Source organism: Rhinolophus sinicus, chromosome 13, assembly GCF_057876585.1.
Source record: "Rhinolophus sinicus isolate RSI-liver-muscle chromosome 13, RSI-T2T, whole genome shotgun sequence".
In the NCBI taxonomy this organism is placed as follows: Eukaryota; Metazoa; Chordata; class Mammalia; order Chiroptera; family Rhinolophidae; genus Rhinolophus; species Rhinolophus sinicus.
The window spans coordinates 38,348,590-38,362,787 of record NC_142513.1 but is presented as its reverse complement, the minus strand read 5'-3'; the positions used below and the strand labels follow the sequence as shown (position 1 = coordinate 38,362,787).

The 14,198-nt window shown below is 47.1% G+C and overlaps 1 protein-coding gene across 6 annotated transcripts in view; it reads left to right on the top strand.

The window, feature by feature from the left end:
• The first annotated feature begins 10,516 nt into the window (after positions 1-10,516).
• The window catches only part of RRBP1 (ribosome binding protein 1), a 74,129-nt gene continuing 70,447 nt past the window's right edge, over positions 10,517-14,198 (top strand). For all 6 annotated transcript variants that reach the window (XM_074317745.2, XM_074317742.2, XM_074317741.2 and 3 more), the window contains exon 1: positions 10,517-10,778. The gene's annotated coding sequence lies outside the window, so the exon portion shown is untranslated. The remainder of the gene's footprint in view (positions 10,779-14,198) is intronic.

Sequence of the window (14,198 nt, the reverse complement as noted above, 5' to 3'; positions counted from 1 at the left end):
AACAATTTCTGAATATTAATTTTATGTCCTGCTACTTTGCTAAATTCATTTATCAGTTCTAATAGTTTTTTGGTGGAAGTTTTGGGCTTCTCTATGTCTATAGTATCATGTCATCTTCTATACATAATGACTATTTTACGTCTTTCTTTCCCAATTGGATGGCTTTTATTTATTTTTCTTGACTGCTGGCCGTGGCTAGGACTTCAGTACTATGTTGAATAAAAGTGGTGAAAGGGATATCCTTGTCTTGTTCCTCATCTTAAGGGGAATGCTTTTAGCTTTTCCCCATTGAGTATGATGTTAGCTGTGGATTAGCTATGTGGTCATATATGGCCTTTATTGTGTGGAGATACGTTCCTTCTATTCCCACTTTGCTGAGGGTTTTTATCATAAACGGCTGCTGGATTTTGTCAAATGCTTTTTCTGCATCAATTGATATGATCACATAATGTTTATTTTTCTTTTTGTTTATGTGGTTTATCACGTTAATTGATTTCAGATATCGAACCAACCTTGCATACCAAGAATTAATCCCACTTGATTATGGAGTATGATCTTTTTAATGCATCATTGAATTCAGTTTACTAATATTTTGCTGCGGATTTTTGCATCTATGTTCATTAGGGATATTGGCCTATAATTTTCTTTTATTTATTTATTTTTTTGTAATGTCTTTGTCTGGTTTTGGAATCAGGGTAATGCTAGCCTCATAGAATGACTTGGGAGCCTCCCCTCCTCTTGAATTTTTTTGAAATAGTTTGAGAAGAAAAGGTGTTAATTCTTCTTTGAATGTTTCGTAAAATTAATCTGTGAAGCCATCTGGTCCTGGACTTTTGTTTGGAACTTTTTGATTACTGATTTGATTTCATTAATTGTAATCAGTTGTTTCAGATTTTCTGTTTCTTCTTGATTCAGCCTTGAAAGATTGTGTGCTTGTAGGAATTTATCCATTTCTTCCAGATTGTTCAATTTTGTTGGCATATAATTGCTCATAGTATTGTCTTAAAATTTTTTGTATTTTGTGGTGTCCATTGTCACTTTTGCTCTTTCATTTCTGATTTTATTTATTTGGGTCCTCTCTCTTTTTTTCCTGATGAGTCTGGTTAAAGGTTTGTCAATTTTGTTTATTCTTTCAAAAATCCAGCTCTTGGTTTCATTGATCTTTTGTATTGTTTATTTGGCCTCTATTTCATTTATTTCCACTCTGATCTTTATTACTTTTTCCCTTGTACTCACTTTGGGCTTTGTTTGCTGTTCTATTTCCAGTTCACTTAGGTGTAAAGTTAGATTGTTTATTTGAGGTTTTTCTTGTTTCTTGAGGTAGGCCTCTATTGTTACAAATTTCCCTCGTAGGACTGCTTTCATGGTGCCCCATAGATTTGGGGTCATTGTGTTTTCATTTTTTTTGTCTCAAGGTATCTTTCAATTTCTTCCTTGATCTCATTGTTGACCCATTCATTATTTAGTAGCATGTTATTTCATTGTGTGTTTTTCAGGGTTTTTTTTGTTCTTGTTTTTGTTTTGTAACTTATTTCTAGTTTCATACCATTGTGGTCAGAGAAAACACTGGATATAATTTTGATCTCCTTAAATTTACTGAGACTTGTTTTGTGGCCTAACCTGTGATCTTTCTTGGAAAATGTTCCATGTGCACTTGAAAAGAATGTGTATTCTGCTGCCTTGGGGTAAAATGCTCTAAAAATATCAATTAAATCCATCTGGTCAAGTGTGTCATTTAAGGCCACTGTTTCCTTGTTGAGTTTCTGTCTGAAGATCCATCCATTGGTGTTAATGGGATGTTAAAGCCTCCTACTAAGATTGTGTTATTGTCGATCTCTCCTTTTATGTCAGTCAATGTTTGTTTTACATATTTAGGTGCTTCTATATTGGGTGCATAGATGTTTACTAGGGTTATGTCCTCTTGTTGGATTGATCCCTTTATCATTATGTAATGTCCTTCTTTGTCTCTTATTATTGTTCCTTTTAAAGTCTATTTTGTCTGATATAAGTATTGCTACCCCAAATTCTTTTCATTTCCATTTGTATGAAATATCTTTTTCCATCCCTTTTCTTTTAGTTTATGTGTGTCTTTCAATCTGAGGTGGATCTCTTTTAGGTAGCATATGTATGGGTCTTGTTTTCTTTTAAAAAAAAATTTTTTTATTGGGGAATATAGCAGAACAGTGTGCTTCTCCAGGGCCCATCAGCTCCAAGTCGTTGTCCTTCAGTCTAGTTGCAGAGGGTGCAGCCCAGCCCCAAGTCGAGCTGCTGTCCTCAATCTTTAGTTGCAGGGGGCACAGCCCACCATCCCACGTGGGAATCAAACCAGCAACCCTGCTGCCGAGAGCTTGCACTCCAACCAACTGAGCCATCCGGCCACCCTCCTAGAAGCTCAGCGGCAGCTCGCTATCCTCAGTCTAGTTGTGGAGGGTGCAGGTCAGCGGCCCATGTGGGAATTGAACCAGCAACCCTGCTGTCCAGAGCCTGTGCTCTAACCAACTGAGCCATCCCACTGCCCCAGGTCTTGTTTTCTTATCCATCCAACTACCCTATGTCTTTTGATTGGAGCCGTTTGTCCACTTACATTTAAACTGATTATTGATAGATACATAGTTGTTGTTATTTTATTATTCATATTATCGATCTTTTGTTTCTTTTTCCCCTTCTTCTTAAAGTAGTCCCTTTAACATTTCTTATAATTCTGGCTTGGTGATAATGTATTCCTTTAACTATTTTTTTTTTCCTGGCCTGAGAAGCTCTTTATCTCTTCGTCAATTTTAAATGATAGCCTTGTGGGGTAGAGTAGTCTTTGTTGTAGGCTCTTATTTTTCATTACTTTGAACATTTCCTTCCACTCCCTTCTGGCCTGCAAAGTTTCTGTTGAGAAATCAGCTGATAGTCTTATGGGAGCTCCCTTGTAAGTTACTAGTTACTGTCTTGCTCTTGCTGCTTTTAGGATTCTCTTTGTCTTTAACCTTTGCCATTTTAATTATAATGTGTCTTGGTGTGGGCCTGTTTAGGTGTTTTCATGTTTGGGACTCTGAATTTCCTGGGCTTGTGTGTCTGTTTCCTTTGCTAGGCTAAGGAAGTTTTCAGTCATTATTTCTTCAAATAGGTTCTTGATCCCTTGCTCCCTCTCTTCACCTTCTGGTACGCCTATGATGCAAATGTTATTATGCTTGATGTTTTCCCAGAGGTCTCTTAAACTATTTTTTTAATTCTTTTTTTTCTGTTTTTCTAATTAGGTGTTTTATGCTACCTTGTCTTCTAAATCACTGATTTGATCCTCTGCTTCATCTAATTTGCTGTTGACTCCATCTAATATATTCTTCATTTCAGTTGTTGTAGTCTTTATTTTTGACTGGTTCTTTTTTATGATTTCTGTCTATGAGTTCCTTCTGTATGCTTACTTACTATTACTGTGCTGAAGTTCTCACTAAGTTCCTTAAGCATTCTTATAACCAGTGTTTTAAACTCTGTCTCTGATAGATTGGTTGTCTCCATTTCATGTAGTTCTGTTTCTGGAGTTTTCTATTGTTCTTTTATTTGGGACATTCTTCTTTGTTTCCTCATTCTGGCTGCCTCTCTGTTCTTGCTTCTATATATTAGGTAGATTTCCTATGTCTCTCAGACTTTGCCAGGTAGCCTTATGTACTAGGTGTCCTGTGTGGTCCAGTGGCACAATGTCTTTGATCACCTGTGCATATGTTCCAAGAGTGTCCCTGTGTGTGTGTGTGCTGTGTGTGTTCTTCTGTTGTAATTGTTTTTGACATGTCAGTGGGTGGGACTAACTCTCAGGCTGACTGGCTGTGCATATTGGCTATGCTCACAGCATATGAGCTGCTGTATGGAGGCTGACCCCTCAGAGGGGGATTCACCCAAGTGGGCTCTTGTGCCTGTTGATAGCATCCTTTGGGTATGCTGTTTGTGGGGCTAATCAGGTAGCACTCTGGGGTGATATGAGGTTGGCCTCTGGGTGTGTTGTTTCTTGTGCCTCTTGGGAGGGACTTCTATGCAGGCCAATTTCAGTCTTGTGACCAGCCCAGGGGTACCTTGTAGGATCTGCAAAGCTATATGCGATTAGTTATTCCCTGTGTTGGAATTGGAGCCGCGTGTGGGTGGCCTCTCTGTGAACTGAGGGCAGCTGTCACCAGTATCAGGCCAGAGGAAGCTTTGCAAAAGGCCCAGAAAACCCCTAGGTCTGTTTCCACCTGCCGGCTGCTCGTAAGGCTCAGCGGCTAAAAGAACATCCTTAGGTGCGCAGGCAGGGCTGGTTAAGATGGTGTTGTTAGTGCCCCCAGCAATACCACCTGAGTTGGGTGGCAATTGGTCCCAAGGATTCACGGGATGTGGCTTGTGGTTTACACAAAATTAATGCAGATTCAGTTCTTGTGCCAGTACTGAGCCTGTGGCCACTCTGCAAAACACCCTGAGAACATCGTGGCCATCATAAGTTTCCCAAGCTGCCCTGGGCTCTCCACTGCTGTATAAGTCTTCCGCAGCTTATGAAATGGGCTGGCCACCCAGAAGCCAAGAGTGCCTTCCATCTATACCATGCTAGCTGAGTGGGGCGGGGTAGCAGGGAGTCAAGGGATGTGGCTGGTGGGTTTTACAAAGTTAATGGAGACTCAGCTTTTGTGCCAGTGCTGAGCCTGTGGCCACTCCACAAAATGCCTGAGAATACCGTGGCCAGCCACTATTCACCTTGAGCCCACAGATCCCTGAGAGCTGGTTAAGAAGGACTGCAGCACAAGCTAGGGCTGACTGTTCAACAATGAAGTTTTCCAGGCCACCATGCACAGTCTGCTGCTGTAAAAGCCTCCCACAATTTGCAGGAAGGGGCTGGCCGCCCAGGTGCTGAGGCTGCCCAAGGTGATCCTGCACTAGCCGGGTGGGGCCAAGGGAATCACCAAGGTGGTGCGTGTACACGTGGATTTTACCAGACCAATGTAATCTCAGATTTGGCCCTATGGGGGTGTGTTCAACATAGAAAAGATGATGCCCTCCTGTAAGCTCCACATAGGGATAATGTTGGCTCTCTCTCTAGCCCTCATCCTGAAGCTACACAACTTAGTCTTTCTGTGTATGTTTCTGGTGCCTGTTGGCCACCATCCCTCCACCAGAGCCTAGGTTTCTGCCGGTGAGCGAGTGAGTCTATGTGTGGGCCCTTTGAAGAGGATGTCTGGGTTTCCAGCCTCCTTCTGTATCACCAGGATGGATGGAAAGATGGAATCCTTGCTGATTTTCACTGCCAGATGTTGTGGGGACTCCTCTTCCTTGCACAGGACCCCTGGGCTGGGGAGTCCAGTGTGGGGCTGGAACCCCTCACTCTTCAGGGGATTCCTCTGCTGCTGAGGTGTTCCTCCTAGGGTTCAACCACTACCTGTAGGTTTGGGGTCAGCCCATTTCATGTCTCTAGCCCTCCTATCAGTCTCAATGTGGCCTGTTCTTTATATCCTTAGTTATAGGGGTTCTGTTCAGCTAATCTTCAGATGATTCTCAAGGTTGATTGTTCTATAATTTAGTTATAATTTTATGTGATCCTAGGAGGCGGCAGGCATCATGTTTACCTATGCTGATGTCTTGGACCTTCTCCCTTATATTTCTGCTTGTTTTCTTTTGCTTCAAACATCACCATAAGAATGCCCCTTCTAGTTTAATGATTCCAGGAGAAGGGTGTGAGGCAAATGGAGCAGAGCTTCTAAGATGCCCCGGCCAAGCCCAGAGTAGAGGGGAACCCGTAGCCCATCCAAAAACCCATAAGTGAGCCAACTGAGGTCAGCCAAGCCTCAGCTGTCCCACAGATGTATGAGCGCTAATAAGAAACTGTAATTGTTTTAAGATACTGCATTTTGTAGTGGTTTGTTAATGCAGCAAAAGCTGATTGCTACAGACTCTTTTGTGGGTTTTCCTTTCTTTGCCCAGGACTTAAGCATTGGCTTTCTAGTGTTCCATGAATCTCCCAGCTCTATATGCTTTGCATGATCATCTCCATTCTTGAGTTTTGAACCTCTCCTTATGTGCTTAGGTTTCCAAACTGTATCACCCACACCAGACTCAACCCCTGAGCTTCAGACCCACAGAAACAATATCTCCATCTGGACTTCCCTCAAGCTCCTCAAATTCAACATGTCAAAACAACATGCAACATCCTCCCCAATTCCTGTCTTCCATCTGTGCATTCACCTTTGTGTCCTGCCCCTGTGGTGACACTACTGTGCTCCTTGTCACTAAGGCCAGGAACTAGGGCTCACAGGGGGCTCTGCCCTGTCTCTCACAACTTGTAGTCACCAAGCCTCACCTACTTCACCTCCTAAACATCCCTAATGAAGGACCTTTGCACCTCCCACCTCTGCCACTTCAAGTCCTCATCACCTAAGCTATTGCAATGTCTCCCAACCCAGTGGGTCCCTAACCTAGCTGAGTATCACAACAACCGGAAAGAGAGAGCCAAGAGAGTGACCCTGGCTGTCATTGATCAAAAACCCTTCCTTGAGTCACTCCACTCCCGACCCTGAATATAGGTACAGCACAGTCTGGATCTGGCATCAAATGTGGTTATGTTCATGGACCCTGGGTCCAAACCCTCCTTTTCTGACAAGCCCTGTGACATTGAGCAGGCTACTCAACCTCTCTGTGCCTCAGTTTCTTCATCTCTAAAATGAAAATAAGAACTATACAGAAACAGTTTTGGAAACATGGAGGAAAAACAGAGAGTTGCTAGAGGGGTGGGGGGTGGGGGATAAGGGGAAGGTGAGAGGTTTTGGGAACGTACAGAGGGATAGTGGATGGGGGGAGGGGGGTTCACACAGTGTGAGGGATATAAATGATAAACGTCTAAGTTTTGCTTTGTCTTGTGCACCTGAAACTAATTAAAAAAATAAATAAATAAATAAATAAAAAAAAAAAAGAAAAAAAAAAAAAAGAAAAAAGCCTTCAAGGTATATACCAACCAGTAAAAAAAAAAAAAAAAAAAAAGAACTATACCTCCTTTATTGGGTTGATCTGAGGGTTAAATAATTTTACCTATTTGTAGGGCATCATGAATAGTGCCTGGCACATAAGATTTAAAAATGTTACATATTGTTATGATGGCTTTTTTCCACATGACATTTTATTGTTTGCCATTTATCTTCCTTTCAGAGTTGTTGATAAAGCAAAACCTCTTTTTACACTCTAAGATATATTCTCACCTTTTTGCCTAGTCTTTTAAAATGATATTTGTCGTTTAGTAATAGAAAGCAAAACACTGTCATGAGTTAATGACCCATACTAGGTAATTATTCTTGTGTTTCATTTTTCCTAATAAGAATGCTGTATTTGTTTTTAAAACCAAATGTTCTCTTTATGAGTCAGGCTGATTGAAGTATAATTTGCTTATAAACCAAGTTCACCCTTTTTAAGAGTGTATAATTTCATCAAGTAACCATTACCATCCCCAAAATATGGGACATTTATATCACCCCAAAAGAGTACCCTTGTGCCGTTATGATCACTCACCTCTTCTTACCCTCTCCTTCACCCTTCAGGCTTTGGCAAAACAAACTCATAGTTGCTCCTTGTGCGTCATGCTGAGATCAAAAAGCCTTTGCCCAGGCGTTCTCTCACCAGGTAGGCCCTTCACCCATATCTTGACCTGGCTAACTCCCACCTCTCTTTCAAACTTCTGCTGTCATTCCCTCTGCTGTCTTCAGTCTGGGTTAATGCCCCTGTCCACGGACTCCCACATCACCTTGGGCTTCTTTCTCTGACCTGCTTACATGTGACAGTCCCCGAATGGACTGTTATCCAAGGGGATTGCAGAAATACATTTCCCAGGCTTTAGCCTGGTACCTGGCACTGAGCTGACAGGACCTGGATGCCAGACTTTGTAATTAACTTTCTCTCCTGCCATAGGAGGCTGCGTGATTTGGCAAATACAGTCCTGCGGTAGAAGATGCAACAGGGCCAGGGGCTCTGAGCCTGGGGGAAAGCCCCTCATATCCTCATAGGCACTCCTGTCCATCTAGTCCTGGGATGGTTCTGCTTTTTCCCAGATACACCCTGGGAGAGAGCAAGGCTGAAATACACTGATGAGACTGAGCAGGGCCAAGGATGGGAGTCTGTGGACATAGCAGTGGCCAGGCCAGTAGGTGGGGGGCCAGTGTGGGGGCTGACCTGACCCCGATGGATCCTGGTGGAGGAAGGCAAGGGGCAGAGAGGGAAGAAAAGCAAAGGCTCAGGCTAGGCCACCTTCCCATACTGGAACCTACATTGAGGCCAAACCAACATTAAATTATGGGAGGGAACAGAGAGCCCCTTTTTTGTAAACACCCCCTTCTCTTAGGAACTTTATAATCCTATAATTAATTTAACAATATTTATGGGACATGCATTTCTTGAGCCTCTACTCTGTGCAGGCACTGGGTCACAGTTGGGTAGAAGACACTTTTATGACTCCCCTCCATCACCGCCCTCCAGGCACTCACCTTCTGCCAAGGGCTTCTTGCTCTGAGTAGCTGCTTTGCTCTGTTAGAAGGCTTTCTCTGCCTGATGGGCTACGGGGCCAAGTTCAAGCCCCCCCAGAAGGAGCCCTCAACCAACAAGGGCAGGGAGCAGGTAGATAAATAACCCACTTCATCACCCCTCAGGTAGGACATCTCTCGGGTAGGTACCACATGGTTTCTGAATGCCCAGCAACACTTAGCCCCGGTGCCTACAGCAGTCACCTGCTTGATACTATGCTCTTTACCAGCAACTTCCCATCCCATTTCTCTACCATGTTTCCTGTGATCATCCCTCAGATGAGTCACTTGAACCCAAATCCTCCTGTCAGGATCTCCTTCTGGGAAAACCAAAACAGTGAATAAGATAAAGGAGGTCTCTGTCCACAGAAAGGTCCTTGAAGGTAATTGGGTCTTTACTGGGTCAGTATATCACTCTAGGCTGCTTGACTACAGCACTCAATAAATGCGAGTAGATGAATGAATGAATAAATGAATGAATAAATGAATAAACTTTATCTCTAAAACGCAGAGGGGGCACTGATTATCTTAGAGGAGTATACCCGTGTTCAGGGAGGTTAACTGGTTTACTCGTGGTCAATTAGAACTAGATGGTAGCAAATGCCAGACAGAAGCTGGGATTCTTGACTTTTATTTCAAGCCAGAGCTCACCACTGGATAAAGACCGAATGTTGAAAGCTAATCCAGGTTAATTCCCATTGATTAATAATTAATATGCTAAGGAACTGCTGAGATTAAAAATAGGAATGGTTTCATTTCAACCCAGCCCCTCTTTATTCCCTCACAACTGTTTATATTTTCCACATCTTCCTAACAACAACTTCCTAGTATAGTACCAATGACAAAGGGGCGGGGGTGGGGGGATGGGGGGAGGTATGTGAAGTTGTCCAAGAAATAGACATCTGAACAGGATTCTGCAGCCACAGGGGCCAGGGAAGTCGTGTTGGGCAGATCAGGCTGCCGCAGCTCTTTTGGCCTCTCACAAACCTTAATTTCAAAGATAGCTGCTTTGGCTCAAGTTCAAAGAGTTAGCTTTAAGAGACTGATATGATGGTTAAAAAAACAGGCTTGAAACTATCTTAATTGAAAGACTTATTTTGTTATGAAGAGTGTTGGCTTACATTCGGGGGTAACTGTCACGTAATGAAGTACCATTTACTCCATTTTCTGGGAAATGGGTGAGTTTTCTTGGGTCAGACCTTCTCACTCTCCCCATTGCATGGAGTAAAAGCCACAAGGCAGAATGTAATTATTGCTCTGCCAGCTGTGGTTTGGATGAATAACTCAGACTTTGCCTCAGTTGTATGCTCCCTAAAAATGGGTGCAATGACGTCCACCCTCCATTACTCGTGCATCTTCTGGCTTTTCCACCCCAATTCCTTCATTTACTCAAGAAAATTCTTCTGGTGCTGATTGCAGTCTTTTTGAAGATAGGGACTTGCCCTCTCTGGACTGGCCCCCCAGCAGAGCCTATCCTCACGGCCGGGGGCCCGGAAGGGGTGCTGCTGTAAGGGAAGTTAGTTGGGTTTAAATAAAGCATTTTTCCGGGTTGTTGGTGTGCTATACAGCCTTGCTCAGGGAGACACCCACCGCTACCTCAGCCCAGAGGAGTACGGGGGCGCAGGCTTGGCGCCGCTGGGATTCGAACCTTCCGCCTCACGCTCAAGCACAGCCTACCCTAAGTCACCCCCTGGCAGCAGCACAGCCGACCCGGAGTGGGCGGGGCCGACCAGCGCCACCCCCTACCCCGTCTGGTGGGGCGTTCTGGCCCCGCCCCGCCCCCGCGCAGGGCCTAGCGCCGCGCCGCGCGGCCCCGCCCCGCTCCGGTCCCGCCCCCTCGGTTTCCCTCAGCTCCTCCCCTCTCCCATTGGCCGAGGCAAAGACCCTCCTCTCTGCCCAATGGCCGCCGCCGTGGCTTGGCTGCCCGCGCTCTGACTGGTCAGCAGCCGGCGGAGTGGCGGGGCACGGTCCAATGGGGAGAGGCGGCTCTATGAATGGCTGGTCCGGGTGGGGAAGGCAGGAGGCGGCGATCCCGGCGGAGGGGGCCGTTCGCCAGCTCCGAGGCAGAAAGTGCCACGACTCCACACGCGCGCACGCAGCCAGCGAGCGGCCGGAGCGGACGGCAGACGGGGCGGGCGGCGTTAGGGTCGCGGCGTCTGCAGCTGCTCGGGGGCGGCTTCTCGGAGGAGGCTTGGCCGGCTCCCCTCTCTCGGTTCCGCGGCGGCGACGGCGGCTCCTGCCCTCTCGCTCTTCCTCCCGCGTCTCCGGCTGCAGGTAAGAAACTTGGCCGGGCCCTGCTGCAGCGGTATCGGCGACGGCGCGCGGGCCGGGCCGTCGGAGCCGGGCCTGGCCGCGCCGCAAGTGACACGTCTCCTTGGCGGCCCCTCCCCCGGCAGCTCCGCCCGCCGTCGCCGCGGCCGCTGCCCCTCGGGGTCGGGTCGGGCCCCCGTGGCGAGTTCGCGACCGAACCCCGTGCAGGGGCGTCGGCCGAGCGCGCCCCGCGGTGTGGACCCAGGCCCCTCGCCGTCGGGGGGACCTGCTGCAGCCCCGCTGCGCGACGTGTCTCCCTCCCCGCCGGGCCGTCGGGCTGGCCCGCGCGCTCCGAAGTTGGGCAAAGAAAAGTTGGCGGTGGGGCGGGGTGGCGCACAGCTGGCGGAGGAAGGGGTTAAGTTTCGGGAAGCGGCCGGATGACGTTGCCCGGCTGGAGTCCGGGCTGGAGCGGGTGGGGGGGACAGGCGGAAGGCGGCGGAGGCCGGCCGGGGGAGAGGAGGGCGGGATTGAATGGGGGCCCGCGGGCTGAGCACGCCCGCCTGCGGGCTGCGGCCTGGAGGCGCTTCTGGAGGCTGAATGGCCCCGGACGGGATGGGTCTGGGACGCGGGGCTGCGGGAGTCGACCTGCGGGGATCGGGGGCCGTCTGGGGTCTGGACACCCGGGCGGCCGCCGGGGCAACTTCCCGGAGTGCGGGAGGCTGCTCTTTGCTCCCCCTGGCGGCGGGGCCGGAGGCACCGTTTCCCGGTTCCAGCCGCGCGGAGACTAGCGCGAGGGCGCCCGGCGTGGATACGGGGGCACCCCGGGCCTTGACCTGCCTGCCCCTCCCGGGCCACGATGAATGGATCGGTGGTGCCAGGCCTGGGCGGAAGTGGGTACCTCCGGCCCGATCGGGCAAGCGCGCTGGCACCCGGCCTGGCTCCCGTCCCGGCCTGCCGGCTTCCCTTCAAGCTCCCTGGGGCAGGGGAGGACAGGCTGGGGTCCGCGCTTCCGGTAGGGCGTCCGGGAAGCTTCGGGAACCCCTCCTCTAATTACAGATCATAAATGGTAGCTCGTTATGGTGTGATAGTTAAAGGAGGGGGCATCTGAAATCCCTGCACCGTTGAGGGTGACCTCGACCCAGCTGTTTCACTCGGGTGTCAACTTCCCCGTGTGAAAAACAGGGCTGCTGATAATTCTACTTAAGAGAAAGCCTGTGAAAACCCAGCACACGTAGGGAGTAGTCAACAAGTGTTGGCCGTTATTGTTGGGATGAGTTTTTAGGGGCGTGCGGGGCACGGGAGGGAGGTGGAGTCCGTCTGGCTCCATCTGCCTGTTGCAAATTCAGGGCTGGATTCCACCCGTAAGCCTCCGTGCTTACAAACCCTCTGCTCAGGTCCCTTAACCTCTCTGAACTTGAGTTTCCTTATCTGTAGCCTGGAGATAGTACCAACTACTCACAATTAGAGGCTGGGCAGCCGCCCAGGCAAGTGCTGGGTAAAAACTGGGACCTTGTGCAAACAGAAGGCAGTTTGGCAATAACTCCCGGAGGTTAGAGGTCAGCAGGAAGCACCAAGGAAATGAAACTTTGAAGGCTCTTGGGAGCCTCCCACACCACTGTTTGCCAAATGTGTTGGAACCTTCAGTGTGATGGTGTTTGGATGGCACATTCTGGAGTTTGGGGAAAGTGGGCCCACTAGGGCCTCCCATCCCAGGCTAGAGATCTTTTCAATAATACTACTGTTGAGCATCTTGGAGACCTAAGTCTTTTGTCCAGCACTCCCAGGAGGGACAGCTGCGCCTTTTACATCACCCCGGTGCATTTGGGGAGCATACATTCTCCGCTGAACCTCCCTCCTGCTTTACACCTTCCCTCTGCTTGTCTTAACTTCCCATTAGTCTGACACCAGAGAAGTCTTGAGATCCTGCAATATACTGCTTACTGTGGTGACGTCTCAGTTCCTTTATGAACTTTCCAAAGGTCAACCCCACTATGGGCTGCCAACCTGTTTCCCTTCCAGAAAGAAGCTTCCGATTCTGAGGTCCTAGAGATACCATTTCCCTCTATTTCAGTAGAGGATGGAAGGTGGGGCAGACGTCCTAGGAGGTTGTTTTCCCTTTACAAAGAGCAATACGAACCTGGCATGCAGGGCTTCTGGACCCATTGAGGTTGGGAGGGGGAGAGGAAAGGTGTTTTTGGTTTGAAAATACGGGGTGTACCGTGGGTAGAGCTATCGGCATGCTGTAACACAATTTTTTTTATTTTAGAGAATCGGCCTCAAAAATCTATAAAGAAATTAAGTTAGATTGGTACTTTAGTGCATGAATATTTTTCGGTGATGGGAGAATTTTAAATAAATCCCAAATCACTGAGTCACATTTGAGCAGTTTTGCTCTTCATTGAAATGAGCCCTGAGTCAACAGGCTGCTGTAATTATACAATACCAAATTCTGTTTAACTGGTTGCATGCATGTGATTTAATTGGAATATTGGTTTATTATGTAGCAGGGACACCTTTTTCAAATGTCAGGACCCCAGACTCTTCTTACTTGTTCTTTTATCCCTGGGAGCTTTAACTAATGGGTGAATGACACATAGGCAGAGAGTCTTTTGAGACACCAGATTTTCTTTGCTAAAATCTTGTTTGGGGAGAAAAAAGTAATGGTCAAAATTATGAAAGCAGAGACAGTGCTATCCATCTGTATATCCTGGACCTGCAGTGGTTAAGGCCTGTCCTGTAACAATAAAAGTTGGCTAAATAAGGTAGACTGCCATACCTGTTAACATAGCCTCATTAGTGGTCTTGTATGTCATTGGACTGCTGAAGCTGAGTCCAACTTTATTTTTAAGGTTTATTGTTTAGAATCAGATTCCATACCTTTGACGTACATCTAGGCCTTGCAACAACCCGTTCTATAGAGTGGGTATAGTTGCCCCCATTCTGTAGATGAGAACATGAAGGCCCAGCAAGTCAGGTGGTTATCACGCCAGTTCCCATTGCCCAGCTGCTGGGTGATATGGGCACGGCCTTCTGAATGTTCACCTACAGGACTGTATAATTCCACACTTGCTGGGAGAATAACTACCCAAGGGAGGACAATGGAACTAAAAGATGTAAATTAAAAGCTTCAATGGAAAGAAGGTTGGGAGTCAGTTGCAAATGTAGCAATGCAAGAAGGTATTTTTAATTTCATTTCTTTCTCAAGCATCTCCTGTGTGCTGGGCCTTCAAACACTATAAATACAAAGGGGTGAGACCTAGTTCTTGTCTGAAGAAGCTACCATCTAGAAAACTGTGTTCTCTGATACTGTAACCACATAGAGCTATTTAAACATAAAACAATTCAAGTTAAAATTTTAAATTCAGTTTTTTAGACACACTAACCAGTACATTTCAAGAACTCAGTAGCCATGTGTTGGTCAGTGGAGATTTTGATCATTTCCAT